Raw genomic sequence first — 17,677 nt, 5'->3', positions numbered from 1 at the left:
GTAGCAACCCACGTGCATTGTCGTACAAAGTAAGCTAACCCCTAGACAAATCAGAGCCGAGTACGAAGTGCACCAAACCTCGAGTGTGGAGGTAAAGTGTGTGTGTGTGTGGGGGGGGGGGCGTAGGCAAGTAACAATGTGAATCTTACAATTCTTGTATTTTTTACTTCACTTCATTTGAAATTTAATGTATCCCTTCTTACATGTGAATGATGTACATTGTGCTTTCAAATAAAATAATATTTTTAGTGAAGTGCAAAAATAAACTGTAGTCATTTTCATTTTATTTTCTTGGCAGTAACATTCCATTTTTTGTCCTTGTTAGAGCAAAATTTTTCCCTTTAAAATGCTGTCTCTACTGATCATATGTGCCACATGTTATTTCTTCATCTTTTTCCCACGATCAGCTGCAGTTTTCTGCTGCTCTTTGAAAATGACAAAATATTATAAAGTTGACGACAGTCGCATGCTTGGTGCCACATGCCTAAATATATAACCAAATCAGGTATGTTCACTTTTGGTCACATGGTCAGTTTCATATTCACTTTCGGCACTAATACATAGCTACGTGTCCTCCCTTCCCTCACTAACACATTTCTGTGTAACATCAGAATGTGCAGTGTGTTCTGTCTTTCAACATACTGATACTTTTTCTGTTACATGTTTAGGTACACCAAACACACGACTGATGTTAACATTGCAATATTACGTGGTTTTGAAGTGCAGCAGAACTGTGCACCTGTGTTAAGAACAAAGACAAAGAAAGAACGTTCAGCTACACAAAAGCACTTATGTGCAATATAGTTCACAGTGTTGCAATCTCAAAATGAATATTGATGGGGGACATCCTTCTTCTCTTGCCTTTAACTTTCTTTATGCTTGGGATGTACAATGTGTAAATTTCACCTCCTCTAAAAATAATAATATCTCTGCAAATATTAGTTCTTGAGCTACATTTTTTTTAAAATTGCAGCTTGTCTGAAAATTGAACACTTGAAACATTTCCAATGGGAGAGGTTGTGCCCAATAAGTATAAAAGGGGTCATTCCATGTCAAATCATCCAGAATTTTGTGAAAATGTCACCCACCATCTCCGATTTTGATGAAATTCAGTATACTTATAGAACTTTTGATGCTGATTACAAAAAGGACAATTTTTTTGAGATTGGTCAAGGGGTTCAGAAATTACACGATTTTAAAAATCTCCCTGTACGCCACATGCGGCTCTACTTTGAATGACACGCATTAGGCTATAAATTATAGTATCTTCTCTCAGGTTTGCCGTAGAAACTTCAAGTTTGATTTCTTTTGCTCAGGATAGTGTAAGCTTTCATTTAAATAAGGTTTCTGATCAGTGTATCAATAATCATGTATTTTATGTATAGTTTCATGTATTTTTTTAGAAAAATAAATGACTAACTTCTTGAGCGAATTTCGTGCAATGCCCCCCCTTCAATTTGACCCAAATTTTATATGCAGGTAACTGAGAGTGGGTACTAATGATTGATGGAAAAATTGGGATGGGCGGTTCAGAGACAGGGTGATAAAAAAATCATTTGCATTAAAAGTTAATCTTATTAAAAATACTTATGTATTTAGCACAAAGTCTGAAGTACAATATGTTTTGAGGTATAATATTCAAAATTTCTGTTAACTATGTGTGAAGGTAAGCATAGGCGTAACCTGGTGGGGACAAAGGGAAGCATTTCCCCCCTCCAAAATTTATAGATTAATTAAAACCTACAAATAATAATTGCAGTGGAATCCAGATTTCAAGTTCCTCGATTTTACATTTTCCTGCATTTTACATTCAATCTTGGTGGTCCCAACATAGAAAATTGCTTAGAAATTTTCCTCGGTTTTACATTTTCTCGCAATCAAGATTTTTTCAGCTTGGTCCCCTGAACAACGTAAAATCGAGGTTCCACTGTATCTAAGTTAGTTTCAACTGTCTTCAATTTTTTAAAAAAATATAATCCTCATCATTAGCATTCCCAAGTTTAGCAAATTTTCTTCGAGAACATTCTTCTTTTTGTGCATTTTATCTCAATATGGATTTTTTTTTTGCTACTTTTCATGGAGATACGTAACATGAAGTAAGAATTAATAATACACATCTGTGCTGATTGAAGTTTTTCCAAATGGAGCTTTTTATGCCACATACCACAGAAAATCTCCTTGTGATGGGGTGGTTGGAACACTTAGAAGACTTGTACAGACATCAACAGTATAAAGTCACAAGTTCAGCAATGAAGTACCAATTCCATAGAAATAGTATTAGAGGCATACATTTCTTATTAATCACGTAAAGTGAAATGACAACAACCTGCAGTACAATGTGTCAGCGATTGCAAAGTACTATACAACAGCACCAGGAAGATTAAATATGCACTATTTTGAACTTAGGCTACAGGCTATTTACAGTGTTCGGTAAGTTACTTTTTATAAGTATCCGAGTTTCAGTTACTTATTTAAAAAGTAACTCAGTTACAGTTACTGGTACTTTGAAAGTAACTGTGAGTTACTTTACAGTTACTGTAAAAGAAACTTACAGTTAATGATCCTTGATTTGTGTAAAAATTACAAATTGCATTTCTAGTACATAATATGTCTTCATATGCTTACATTACTACTGCAAATAAATGATGAAACACAGAATCAACTTTGCTTGAACGATTTTAATTAAGAAATCATTTGAATGCTGACCACGGTATTTTGAATATGGTGTCATTGATTCCACTTCCACCTATTTCTTTCTCCTCCATTCCAAGTTCAACAAGATCCAAAGATCTACTCCTTCAACGATGACTGTTTCCTAGATCGACAGTCCACCTAAAACACTGAAGTTTTCACATACAAGTAGATATAAATTGAAGTAAAGCGAGGATGAAGTTAGCATGCAACAAAGCATAGCTTCCTTGACAGGCCAGCAATTCCAAGAAAATCCTTTTACGTAGCATCCAGAGAAGGTACAGGTATATATTTTTTTTACAGTTGGGAAAAGAAAATGTGAACGGCACAATTTATAGTGCATGAAATTTTGGCAATGCATAGAATACAATCGAGTAAGTATTTTTCAGTACTATCTTCATGGGCGTAACTTGGGAACTATCTTTGGTTGAGAGAATCAAAGTTTTCAGTCCCATAAAAATAGATTATTTGCTAAATACATTTGATAAATCACAATAATTAATCTATTTTTTTTTCTTCCTCAAGTGCCAGGAGGTTCACAAAATATATTTAACTTGTAGGTTTTAATTAATCTATAAATTTTGGATAGGGAAAATGATTCCCTTTGCCCCCACCAGGTCACGCCTATGCTTACCTTCACACATAGTGAACAGAAATTTTGAATATTATACCTCAAAACATATTGTACTTCAGACTTTGTGCTAAATACATAAGTATTTTTAATAAGATTAACTTTTAATGCAAATGATTTTTTTATCACCCTGTCTCTGAACCGCCCATCCCAATTTTTCCATCAATCATTAGTACCCACTCTCAGTTACCTGCATATAAAATTTGGGTCAAATTGAAGGGGGGCATTGCACGAAATTCGCTCTTGAAGTTATTCATTTATTTTTCTAAAAAAATACATGAAACTATACATAAAATACATGATTATTGATACACTGATCAGAAACCTTATTTAAATGAAAGCTTACACTATCCTGAGCAAAAGAAATCAAACTTGAAGTTTCTACGGCAAACCTGAGAGAAGATACTATAATTTATAACCTATTGCGTGTCATTCAAAGTGGAGCCGCATGTGGCGTACAGGGGGATTTTTAAAATCGCGTAATTTCTGAACCCCTTGACCAATCTCAAAAAAATTGTCCTTTTTGTAATCAGCATCAAAAGTTCTATAAGTATACTGAATTTCATCAAAATCGGAGATGGTGGGTGACATGGCCTGGATGATTTGACGTGGAATGACCCAAAGGTAGAATTCTGTAGGTTAAGGGTTATTGGAATGTATGTTAAACGGTGTGTTCAGTTTGGCTCTGGGTTGAGATAGCACATGACTGCAGACGGCGAGGCATGGCACAGATCCGTAACGTTCTGCTTAAGTTTACGCACATTTCTCTAGCATGCAGATAATTACATTGACATTGCATAACGGATACTAGCCTGTGTTACAAGAGTTGATCAAAGTAGTGGGCAACTGCATTCACACATATTTTGATGACATTTTCATTGGCAATTTGTTTTCTTGTTATTGTTAACGCAGCAAGATGCATACCAGGTAAAAAAAATACCCAGCATGTAAATAATAATATCAATAATGATTAACCTAATTTTATTAAGTTTGAACATTTTTATTTCATTTTGAATAAATTGTGAGCACTGAACTAGTCATGTCTTGTTAACTTCAGTTGTCCAGGAGATTTTATTCTCACTGATTAATGAGCTGCAAATATAAGATGTAGCCCTTCTCACCCTCTTTTTATATTTTAATTAAGTAATAAAATTCTTGGAGATTTCTTTACAGCTTTGTTCTGGAAGATAAATGTCATGAATAACAGCCGATAACTGTTTGTGGTCCTGCTACCATGAAGAAAAAATGGAATCAAACTGATTAAAAAAAATGCAAGTACAATATACAGATACACAGACTCTTCCCAAGCCCTAATACTACAACAAATACTCTTCCAAAGCAAATACCATCAAACGATAATAATAATAAAATATTAAATCTGGTCATTCTGAGAGATAATAAAGATTTTCCATAAGACCGGAAGAATAGTGAATTTGAGAATTTTGGCTCCTGCACCTTTTCCATTTCTTAAAAGAGAACAGGGAAATGGATGCATTCTAAGCAACATAGGTGTGCGCAGACCCTCTGATTAGGGGTGGCAATAGCCTTGATGAAAGTTCAGTCAGGAAAGAAAAACCTAATTTTTTTTCACTGCTTAAGTTTTATCGCATTGATGGGTGTGTGTATATATACACACACCCACCCCCAAATATATACAGGGTGTTTCAGAAATACTTTTACAAACTTTGAGGGCTGCTTTCTCAAACAAAAACAAGAAAAAAGTTCATGTAAACATATGTCCGAAAATCCTTAGTCTCCCAGTTATTAATGAAACAACATAATGACACATCTGTTAGACACTGTCAGCTTATTAACAAGTGCTGAAACTCCCATCAACTCAGAAACTCATAAAAATGTTCAAAATGACCTCTCCTTGCTTCAAAACATGCATCGGATCATGGACTGGTGCACCCTTTCACATACTCCCACACGGTGTCGAACGGTTTTGCAGGCTTCCATGACATGTTGATTAAGTGTCTCTGCATTAGGAATGTCAACTGCATAAAACTATTGTTTTAGGTAGCCCCACAGATAGAAATCCAAAGCATTGAGGTCGGGGGAACAAGGAGGCCATGGAACTGTTGCTCTCCTACCTATCCATCTGTCATGGTAGATATCAGCCATTACATCTCAAACAATGTGACTGATATGTGCTGGAGCTCTATCATGCATAAACCACATGCTTCTTCTTCTCTGCAAGGGCAAATGGTGGATTGTACCTTGAAATGCGTTGAACGTAAACTTTCATTAATAACTGAGAAACTAAGGACATATGTTTATATGAACCTTTTTCTTGTTTTGGTTTGAGGAACCAGCCCTCAAAGTTTGTAAATGTATTTTTAAACACCCTGTATATATATATATATATATATATATATAATCAATTCATCCGCCCCTAACAAACCAACAGCAAAAATCATAAATTGTCTCTCATGCTCAGTTTCCTCCACACAATTGTTCATGCATTTAAGAGGAAACACTTTAGCAGCAGTACTTTTCTCTCTGGTAATTTACAATACATGACAAAGAAGAAATTGCGAGCAAAGCGAGCAAGAAAATCTTCCGATCCAAATTTTTGCAAAATGAAAACAACATGATTTAATATGTCACAAAAATTTTCATGGAGCACAATGGCATTCTCTTTTACAATTTTTATTTTCATTTAGATCTTCGGTGCCCAGGGCCAACTCCCGCCAACTCCTAGCTAACAGTTGGGCTGAAAAGTTCGTAGGCTGACTCATAGATGGCGTTACTAGAATTAAATCCATGTGATTCATACTTAGTACTAACCTTCAAAAGATACGTGTATAAATTTCACAGCTGCCGGATAATTAGTTCGTGAGATATAGCATTGTGTGTGAAGCAGCTTTTGTTATTGTGAAAAAATGGATAAAAAAGAATTTCGTGTGTTAATAAAGCATTGCTTTTTGGCGAAAAAAATACTGTTGAAGCCAAGGCTTGGCTTGATAAACATTATTCGGACTCTGCACCAGGAAAATCAACCGTTGAGAAGTGGTTTGCTAAATTTAAACGAGGCGAAATGAGCATCGAAGACGATGCACGCAGTGGATGCCCCAAAGAGGCTGTTACCGACGAAAACATAAAAAAAGTCCACAAAATAATTTTAAATGATCGTAAAGTGAAGTTGATCGAGATAGCTGAGACTTTAAAAATATCAAAGGAACGTGTTGGACATATTGTGCATGAATATTTGAACATGGGAAAGCTGTGTGCAAAATGGGTGCCGCGCGTGCTCACTATCGATCAAAAGCAACAACGTTTTGATGATTCGGAGCAATGTTTAGCGATATTCAACCGTAATAAAATTGCTTCCCCATCCACCATATTCTCCAGATCTGGCCCCCAGTGACTTTTTCCTGTTTGCAGACCTTAAAAGAATGCTCGCTGGAAAGAAATTTAGCACTGATGAAGAGGTAATAGCCGAAACTGAGGCCTATTTTGAGGCTAAAGAGAAATCGTACTATAAAAATGGCATCGAAAAATTGTATGACCGCTATAATCGTTGTATCGCCCTCGAAGGCTACTATATTGAATAATAAAATCGAATTTTGTCAAAAAAATATTTTTTACTATGTTAGCCTACGAACTTTTCAGCCCAACTGTTACAGCTCTGAACTTGACAAAACTGCAAGAAAAGTAGAAATTGTGAGCGAAGCGAGCAAGAAAGTTTTGCGAAATCTATTTTTATTTGTATAAAATTTGAAATCGAGGGGACAATTGCAGCTCTGTGCCCCTGCAGGAGCCCTTAGCCATCGGGAAGAACTAATGCAAGAAAAACGTGAAAACTAATTCAATCTCTAGTATCCTTTCTTTTGGCCCGCTACTCTTAGATTCTGCAAGTCTTGCATTCCTTTACTTCCATGTTTGCCCCCTAAAATGTATTTCTGTCCAAGGTTGGGGGGGCAATGACCCCTGCCCCCTGTGGTTGCAACTCTGCACCCCCTTTCCACGTAGTTGCTTTGAACTTTCATCAGCTTGAAAATATTTCATTTTCTTTAAGGGTATAATATCGTCCATACGTCAAGACGTCCATACGTGTGGAATAGGGCAAGGATGGCCACATCTCCCTCTAAGAAAATGAATGAATACCAACCACAAAGTACATTTTCACACGTATAATTTGATTTCAGTCATAATAATTTACATTAATTATTATACTGGGGATGCGATAATTTCAAATTCAAGAGGTGTTTTTTGTGGGGCTACACTATTATCGGGGTAAAATGGTAAAAGCATGGTAAAATACCTTGCTTGTCCCTCCATGGAAAAAATCTGCCGACGTCCATGATTAGGGGGAGCACTTGCACTTTTTTGGCTTTTTACCAATTATCGCTAACCTATGTCATTTGAAGTTACTGTTATGCGTTTACAGGTTTGTAGTGACATATTTTACAACTAGCTAAAATAATTTACATGATGTAGCAACCAAGAGACAGATATTGGGCAATCCCAGTGGACACATATTGCATAGTGGTTCAGATACAATTTTAACACTAGCTTACCAAAGGGGTCTTGCACCTCTATTTTTTAGATTTTTCAACTGTTTGAAAATAAATTACATTGTTCCCTAGGATGTTCTCAATATTACTGTTTTACTTTTGCACATAAAAACATACATGTAATGTAAATAGGAGGCAAAATGCACTTGGTGGGCATATCAGGCATCATCTCTGTGTCTCATTCGGGACACTCATGCCAGTGACAGTGTACAATTGGTTGGTAATGATGTTAACTATTGTAATTATTATATTTAATAAACAACTGCACCTCTACAAACAAAATAGCATTAATGAAAAAATATTATGGATTTTGTGAGTTCTAGTGAATGATAAAATATATGAGAGCCACATGAAATAATTGGTTATCTTTTTTAAATGATAGTAATTTTTGTAATTATTATAATTAATTGCACATATGTAATAAGCAAAGGAAGCAGTGATTCAATAATAAAATGGTTTCTTGAATTTCAGTGATAAAAGAAAAGTGTGGGCTTGTGAGCCAGCGGTCTTGTAGGTTTCTTGTACAGCATGGGTAAGCTAGGGTTAAAACTAAACTTACAGTCCTGATGAGCACATCTGACCATGAAATGGACTTAAGACAAGCTTTTGCACGTTTGTCTCTCAATTTACATGTTGATGTCATAAAATATGAAACAAATGTTATTATCAAAATAATCGACGTTTCGGGACCATTCAAAATCTTTACTGTTCACAATATATATGCAGAAGTATACGTATTATGTGAATGTGTATATATGTCCGGTTTAACGGAGCTTTGAGACCAAAGCGACACGTGACTCGGACACCAAGCCTTAGAAGTATATTGGTCGTTTCATGCCAACTGACCACCACCTCAGATTTTGATGAAATTTGGTACAGGAGATGGTCTGAGGCCTAAATGAAATTATGCAAAATTTTAGCTCAGTATCTCCTATACTTTGCCCAAAATGCCCTCACCTTGAGACACGGCACTGGCAACGTTACCAGAAGGCATGTTTAGCTGCCTCCTGTGCAGCCATAAACGGTCTCAGAGGTCCAAAAATGACATCTCTTATACAACGTTTTGTGTAGATTTCAAAAATGAAGTCAATTTGACTCCAAGCTCTGTAGTTTTCTTGCAAATGTTGGCTAAAAATAGGAAAAAATTCACGGTGACATCTGGCTCAACAAACAGCCTGGAAAATAACAAGTCTACGGTTGCTGTATTTTGCAGTTTGATTTAGAGTTACATAGAGAGTACTAGATGAAAATCACAAGTTTCTCAATTTATTAATGTCCAACTTATTAAGGTGGAAAGATTGACCGGAAACTGAAAAAAACACAAAAGACGCCATGTTTGAAGCTCTGGATGGACATGATGGCAGTTAAATATTGTCCTTTAATGAGTTTCACTGAAAAGAGCAAAGAAAAATACCTTAATGAGCAAAAATTCATCATGGTGACCTCCCCATTTTCTAAAAATAGAACACCTTGAAATACGACAATATTTGTTATTTCGGAGAACTATGTTTATGGCCATGAGTATGATCAATTCTCCTGGCTGCAGTTGTTCCTTTAACCCCTTTAGATGTCCTGCTTGATATTTAGCAATATAATGATGTGCAGATAAGTTGTAAATTTTTGCCCTCAAATCAGCAACAAACTCCTCAACTGTCAGCTGATTTGTCATCAGTGTGTGTCTGTCTGTGTGGAACTACTGCTTAAATTCAACTATATCTTCTGGATCTGTGCTTTCAGCTTGAAGCAGCTGCCAAAGGTAATCAACAACTTCATCTTGCCCTGGACATGCTTCACAAGGATATAACTGTTTCACAACGATATAACATACATTCCTTTGACTCCATATTGCAAACAATTCTGCTGATGAGTGTTTTGTATTCTCCTGGTTTCAGTGATATTCCAGCAAGTATGAGTTTCACATTCTGATGCATCATGCACACACAGGTACTGTGTGTCCCTGCTGCTCCAACAGTAATGCACCATTCAGGTCTAAGCTGACAGAACTTTGTAATGCCAATTTCTACATCAGGATATTTATTCCAAAATTGCACATGCAGCTCATTCAAATTGCATAGCAAGAGCTGTTTCTGTTTTTCCATTTTGACACCATTTATACTCACAGTTACTTTATCCTTCATGCCTGGACACATCCTCCTGTACTCTTCATCCTGATAGAAACTCTGAACAAGCTCTTTGGCAAGAACTCCATCTTTCTGGTGGAACTCCTTGGCTGTCCTTACCATTCTCTCTGAAACTCCACGATTTACATCTTACAATTTTTGACAGATTTTTTGGTTACCCACAACAAATGCAAGTTGTAAGGTTGGCACATAAAGGTTAATCTCTTTGTCCATTTTATACTGATTGTCTGTGACATCATATTAAATATTAAAAATGAACAAACACAATATTTTAACTGAATGATACATAATTCTAGTGCAATGTGAATTATAAAAACGAACATATGCAATATTTCCAATAATGTCAAATAATTGCAATGTAATGACAAGGGCATAACACTCATAGTGGCTTCATTTTTTAAATTCAGACTAGTGTTTGTCCATAAAAGTTTAGGTAACAGTTGCTCTACTGGATTAGATAACGTAGGAGGGCTTCCAAAAAATAAACGTAGTTCTCCGAAATAACAAATATTGTCGTATTTCAAGGTGTTCTATTTTTAGAAAATGGGGAGGTCACCATGATGAATTTTTGTTCATTAAGGTATTTTTCTTTGCTCTTTTCAGTGAAACTCATTAAAGGACAATATTTAACTGCCATCATGTCCATCCAGAGCTTCAAACATGGCGGCTTTTGTGTTTTTTTTCAGTTTCCGGTCAATCTTTCCACCTTAATAAGTTGGACATTAATAAATTGAGAAACTTGTGATTTTCATCTAGTACTCTCTATGTAACTCTAAATCAAACTGCAAAATACAGCAACTGTAGACTTGTTATTTTCCAGGCTTTAAGGCAGTGAAGTTTGTTGAGCCAGATGTCACCGTGAATTTTTTCCTATTTTTAGCCAACATTTGCAAGAAAACTACAGAGCTTGGAGTCAAATTGACTTCATTTCTGAAATCTACACAAAACGTTGTATAAGAGATGTCATTTTTGGACCTCTGAGACCGTTTATGGCTGCACAGGAGGCAGCTAAACATGCCTTCTGGTAACGTTGCCAGTGCCGTGTCTCAAGGTGAGGGCATTTTGGGCAAAGTATAGGAGATACTGAGCTAAAATTTTGCATAATTTCATTTAGGCCTCAGACCAACTCCTGTACCAAATTTCATCAAAATCTGAGATGGTGAGGCGGAGCCGATTTCCAAAACCTTTCGAACCAAAGCAACTTAAGCTGCAAGTGTCGCTTAACACTTGGCCTGTACCATTTTCTCAGGGAACTTTCAGAACGAAGCAACAAGTGACATGTGTCACTTGAAAGCAGACCCACATTAATCCATTCAACCTTTTGAACTGAAATGCAACAATGAGCTAAACATGTCACTTGCATGCTGCTTGGAATATACTGTTTTCTCATGACGTGCATCGTGCCGTGCCGCTTTGGTCTGTTGTTCTTGCATGCATGGCAAATTGTTTTGTTTTATACTGAAAAAGACTATCTCTTGTCAGCTGTGACTTCAATCTGAATGCTCCTTCAATGGTGTTCATCATGTCGCCTCGGACTTGTTTGTGCATGTGTGGTGGCTGTTTTCTTAGACTGAAGGGGCCCTTGTCACTTCGATGTTTCACCCCCACTGTCATGTGTTGTTTTGGTCTGAATGTTCTCTATACTTAAGAAGATCCTTAGCTACTTCGCCAGAGATTAAGATATAATGCAGCCTGTAAATCACAGAGAACAAATTGCAAGTACTGTTGTTGGAAAAAGGCCAGCTTTTTGATAGAAGGTTTCTTTCATAATCATGAATGGGCCTCTGGAGTGGAATAAAATAATGGTTTTGCCTTGTAATAAGAAGGGGTCTGAGGTTCAATCCTCAGTGGAGGCAGAGTGTTTCAGGTCTCATTTCAAACTGTATGTCCAGTCCATATTTCTTAAATAGACTTTTTGCCATTTGCAGCCAGACTTATTTGCTTCTACTTCAGTTTTAGTGCCAGTGTTTCTCAACCACCAGGCTGCAAAAGATCCGTTGTCCAGGGGTTGATGACTAATTTAAATCTAATTTTATATTTGACGGCAAGTCTACACATAATTGAACTATTTATTATTACTCTTTATAATTATGCCATAGTTGATATATTAATATTGTATATTAATTAAGGGTGCATATTAATTTCCATATAAACTTTAAAGGTCAGAAATGTATTTATGATATTTTTGGGTTCAGGGCATCGACTTGTAAGAAATAAATTTACTGCGCGGTGGTCTCAAAAAGGTTGAGAACCCACATCGGTGATGTTAGCACCGAATTGAAATGAGAAGTAAGCGACATGAACCCAGCTGACGCAAGGGCAATAGCTGGTAGCGCAGGGTTGCCAGGAGTGCCATGTCGCTTACTTCTCATTTCAATTCGGTGCTATAGCTCGACCACAAGGGAAAAAAACTTCCGTCCAAAGCGTTCGCGCAACTTCCCTGCCGTTATCGGTGTTCGGGGCAGTGTTGCCAGGTAAGATTTGAAAAATTCGGGAGATTGTTCCTTGGGAAACCAGAAGATCTGCTACAAAATCCGTTGATCTAATAGTAGCGGATGAAGGACGTTCTTGGGGGCGGAGGGGCGGCATAGTAGTGCGCACTGGGGGGGGGGGGGGGTGAAGGCGAGTGACGCGCATTGTTTACGGTGTAAACGTGACAAATACTTTTGTAACAATGGTGCTAAACCCAGCACCCTGTTTTTGGCGAAAATATACCGAAGATCTCCATTTCAGGAGTGGAAAGGTTTCAAACAAAAGAAAGTAAACCGCCCGAGGGAACCGACCAACATCTTTCATCTCTTCCGCATTTTCCGGTTAGAGGGTGCGTGGAAAGACCCTCAAATTTGCCCTTTCTCAGCACCGACACAAGGGGTTTGCGATGCCTCTATTATCGCGAGGAATTTTTATGACAGGAAATGGTAGAAAGTTGTGTTCACAGATGAAGCTAACGTGCCGCCTTTCGTTGTCGGCGATTTTCCACAATCTTTCAAGTCGAATGCTAACAATAACAAATCAGTTTGCCTTCTGCTGGTGTTCGGTGTACAGCTATCGATAGGGGTGGGCACGCGTCCTGCACCATAATGAGAAAATGCATTACGTATGTGAAATATATTTGGTGAATTAGACAGCATGTCTTCCTAAATAATTCAAGATAGCAACGCTTATGCTAGGGTGCCACCCATCCTAGATATATATATACACACACACACACCCACAAACACATACATGTATAACAAAATTTGCCCACGCTAAGAAGTCAGTGTTTCTACCTCGTAAGGAAAGGACGGTTCACTGTGTTTGCGTCACTTCATCCATTTCATCAGTTTTTCATTCATCCATATTGTCGTACTTACCCGTAGAGGCACAAAAGCGACGTAAAATAACTAAAATAGAAATAGAGTTTAGGGTGGGATAAAATACAGCCATCTAAAACAGTAATGTAGTACAAGTAATAAAATAATGTCCTAGTACAATTGAGTAGCGTTTGACATAATTTCACAGTTCAAACAGCACTTTTCACGGCTGAGTGGAGTTCCACTCCACATCTCTCCTTCGTGTTCAACTAAGATGAGCAGGAAACGTGTTTTTAAGCTGGCCGTTGGAGGTTTCATAGCAATAGTTTATTAAGGAATTCTCCCGAGAAATCAAAAGGCCTGGCAACGCTGACGTGAGCCAGCACGAATGTTGCTTCCCCCTGCTCTTTCTTGCACCCGCCGGCGCGATGTGCTTCTGCGCAGGTTTTTTTGCTTGTGGTTCCACTATAACATCACCGACGTAAATTTACAGGAGAAAGTACTTACGCAAATGACTTTCTGTAGTGTTGTTGATGTTCGGTAATGTAGTTTTGAACCATTTTAATGCGAATGCATATGGTTTTCTACGAAAATCTCTTTCTGACGCGCTATTGCTGCTGCCGCCATTTGCTTTCTGCATGAGACCACAATGTTCCATGTGTTAGATGACGTAAACGCCGCAGTCAGTGTTTCAACACATGCAGTCTTTTCGCTATAAGATGACGTGCCGTTGTCCGTATATGCTAAATTGAACGAAAGGAATGGAACCTAACCCAACAGGCCTAACCTAACCTAGTAGGAATACCTCATCCCCGTGATGGTTTGTGGGGCTATCGTGAATTTTTGGGCTAATGTCAATGGTTTTTGGGGCTACCCGTGGATGGTTTTTGGGGCTAACGTCAATGGTTTAATAATTACTCTTTATGTCGAAAATTGAACTTTTCATCGTGAAAAAATTCCGAGGTGTTTATAAATTTTTTTTAAAAAAAATGTAGGTATTTTTCAGTGAACAAGGTTGCAACACTGCATACACACGGTAAAAATTTACTATCCTTCAGACACCTCTATTTTTTTGGTTTCGTCAATTTTTGACATTGATACTTACGTATCTGCTTCGCGGAAGATTCCTGAAGGTGTATTAACGTTGTTTTGATGAAATTAATTGCAATTTTTCACATTACCAGAACGTCTTTCTGTTAGGTGTTTTTCCTTGCCTGAGACACAATATCGCGAGTACACCTTCCTACATAATTGCGCGTCCGGCTTCTCTTTTGCCAAATTTTTGACATTCGAACTTACGTATCTGCTTCGCGGAACATTCCTGAAGTTGTTTTGATGAAACTAAGAGCAATTTTTCACCTTACGACTACTTCTTCCTCCTACCTTTCCGTTTGCCTCACACACAACATGGCGCGGACACCTTCGTAAATAATAACGCGTAGGAATGACGCATCGGCCTTGTTTTTTCTCGATTTTCAATTGTTATACAGTGTTTCAACCTTCGGAACCCAAGAAATGCCCGTCGACAAACTTAATCAGATCTATTTCTTTTTAACTTTATTTTTCGCATTCTGACACCAAATTTTAACTATGTATCCCAACCTAACTGAACTAACCTATCCACGCACCAATGGTTCGTGGGGCTAGCGCCAATGGTTCGTGGGGCTATCTTTTTCACTATTGAAACCTTAGCGTGGCCCTACTAACCTATCCACGCGCCAATGGTTCGTGGGGCTAGCGCCAATGGTTTGTGGGGCTAGCACCAATGGTTCGTGGGGCTAGCGCCAATGGTTCGTGGGGCTATCTTTTTAAATATTGAAACTTTTGCGTGGCCCTACTAACCTATCCACGCGCCAATGGTTCGTGAGGCTAGCGCCAATGGTTCGTGGGGCTAGCGCCAGTGGTTCGTGGGGCTATCTTTTTCACTATTGAAACCTTTGCGTGGCCTACTAACCTATCCACGCGCCAATGGTTCGTGGGGCTATCTTTTTCACTATTGAAACCTTTGCGTGGCCCTACTATAGATCGACCACAAGGAAAAAAACCTTGGGACGAGAAGTCCCCGCGCAACTTTCCCTTCTTCCCTCCACCTCGGGCCATAAGGAAGCATGGTGAACTTTCCCCCTCCCCTACTCGCGGGGGTACGGTGCACATGACTCGCGGGTCTGCGCAGGTTGTTTTGCTCGTGGTTCCACTATAACCTATCCACGTGCCAATGGTTCGTGGGGCTAGCGCCAATGGTTCGTGGGGCTAGCACCAATGGTTCGTGGGGCTATCTTTTTCACTATTGAAACGTTTGCGTGGCCCTACTAACCTATCCACGTGCCTATGGTTCGTGGGGCTAGCGCCAATGGTTCGTGGGGCTAGCACCAATGGTTCATGGGGCTAGCGCCAATGGTTCGTGGGGCTATCTTTTTAACTATTGAAACCTTTGCGTGGCCCTACTAACCTATCCACGCGCCAATGGTTCGTGGGGCTAGCGCCAATGGTTTGTCCACACCCGGCACAAACTTTACAACACACCCACCACACGTCATTCTCCAAACCCTCGATCCACAGTTCTAACTCTCGTCGCAAACGCAGGCAGTTCGAAACACTGGATACCAACAAAACACAATCACGACACGTCATGATAGTCACGACGGTGTATGAAGGTGATGGTGTATGAAGGTGTACGAACTTCATGGTATACGCAGATGTACGCGCCAAACGCTATCTCTGTCGGAGAATTAATTTTCAACGAACAACATGAATTTCAGCTCTGAAACATTCCCAAATCACACAAAACACCTTCCTGATGTTCGACAATGCTACAGGAACTAATTACGGTAAGTAGTTTCTTCTGTAAAAATAAATAAATGTGTCCGAAGGATAGTAAATTAGTACCTAAATAAATGTTCCGGAATGCAGAATAGTACATTAGCAATGTAAAAAAGTGCGAAATAAATCATTGACAGGTGTCTCCGGTATAGTAAAGTAGTACCCCATTTTCCGTAAGGTTAGGTTAGGTTAGGCAAGCATAGTTAAAAAAAAATTAAAAATACTCGACACGTCATGTTATAGTGAAAACACGGCGAGTTTGAAACATTGACTACGGGTTTTAAGTCATCTAACACACGGAACATTGTGCTCTCGTGCAGAGAGCATAGGCGGCAGCAGAAACAGCGTGTCGGACATTCGCATTAAAAAGGATCAAAACTACATTCACGAACTTCCACAACGCTACAGAAAATGATCTGCGTAAGTACTTGCTCCCGTAAAAAGTAAGAAATCCGTCACCCCTATAGTAAAGTGTTACCATTAACTGCATATTACTGATTAGGTCTAAATTAGTTAGTACGCGAAGTTTTAAAGAAATTGGAGAGGGGGTCCGGTATTATAAACTCGTTCCCATGTTAATATCACTTACAATTGGTGAGACCGTTAAATATTTACTTGAAACATCTTGTAGTGCAATTTAGGTATGTATGAACTTCCCTCCTTTCGCATCTCTATAATGTTCAATAATATTTCAGCTCCTTTGAAGTTCCATTCATAATAATGTAATTATTTTGTTCACATGTACACTCATCTGTAAGTACATTTGAAAGTCGTTTCTCGAATAAAAAATGTCCAAATAGAAACACTTGGTAAAACAAAGAATGTAATTTCTTTGGTTCTTGGTAAAGGAAATATATGCAGATCCCCGCTGGGATGAGTGTTTCACAAAATATCCTCTGCTGTGAATAAAAAAATTAAAATAAAAAAATATATATAATTTCGACTTTCTGGGAAAATTAACTATGCTAAATTAACTAAAATTTTGCTAAATTAACTAATTCTGCACAAATAAATGGCACACTAACTCCTTTAACATGTAACTCTTTTAATGAAATTACATCCTGAACGTCAATAATGATCAATTCTACATTGCAATGTACATTTCGCTGGGCAAGTAACGTCAATCTCGGCGCTCAGGCCGGCTTCTGCTGTGCTCGGAAGTGGAATGTTTAACTCATAGGCGTGCGCAAGGGGGGAAATCGCCCCCCCTAATCACGGACGTTCGCAGATTTTCTATCTACGAAGGGAAAAGCAAAGTATTATTGCATGGGGTATATTACCCCGATAATAAATAGTGCTGCTCACTCAAAAACACCACTTGAATTTGAAATTATCGCATTCCTGCCCCCCATTACATAATAATTAATGTAAATTCCTAGAAATTTAGTGTAGAGGAATCTTATCGCTGTTATTGAACAATATTATAGGACAAAATTAAGTATTTTCAAGCCCATGAAAGTTCAAAACAACTACGGGGGTGCAGTGGCGCAACCACAAGGGGCATTGCCTTTTCCAAACCTTGGACGGAAATGAATTCTAAGGAGGCAAATAGAAGTAGCAGGACAAAAGGATACTCAAGAT

At 38.3% G+C, this 17,677-nt stretch overlaps 1 protein-coding gene across 4 annotated transcripts in view; it reads right to left on the bottom strand.

Moving 5' to 3' along the window:
• LOC145989497 (uncharacterized) overlaps positions 1-16,968 on the bottom strand; it is a 33,339-nt gene extending 16,371 nt beyond the window's left edge. Inside the window, exon 1 of one of the 4 annotated variants that reach the window (XM_083124854.1) lies at positions 16,686-16,968. The gene's annotated coding sequence lies outside the window, so the exon portion shown is untranslated. Of the gene's footprint in view, positions 1-9,962; positions 10,066-16,685 lie in introns of those variants that run through there. The other 3 variants (XM_083124853.1, XM_083124855.1, XM_083124856.1) reach the window with 3 other exon arrangements.
• Positions 16,969-17,677: the final 709 nt, after the last annotated feature.

The sequence above is a fragment of the Lepisma saccharinum genome, chromosome 6 (genome assembly GCF_977018435.1).
Source record: "Lepisma saccharinum chromosome 6, izLepSacc3.1, whole genome shotgun sequence".
In the NCBI taxonomy this organism is placed as follows: Eukaryota; Metazoa; Arthropoda; class Insecta; order Zygentoma; family Lepismatidae; genus Lepisma; species Lepisma saccharinum.
Note: the sequence above shows the minus strand (reverse complement) of the source record. Positions and strands in the feature narration are given on the sequence as shown.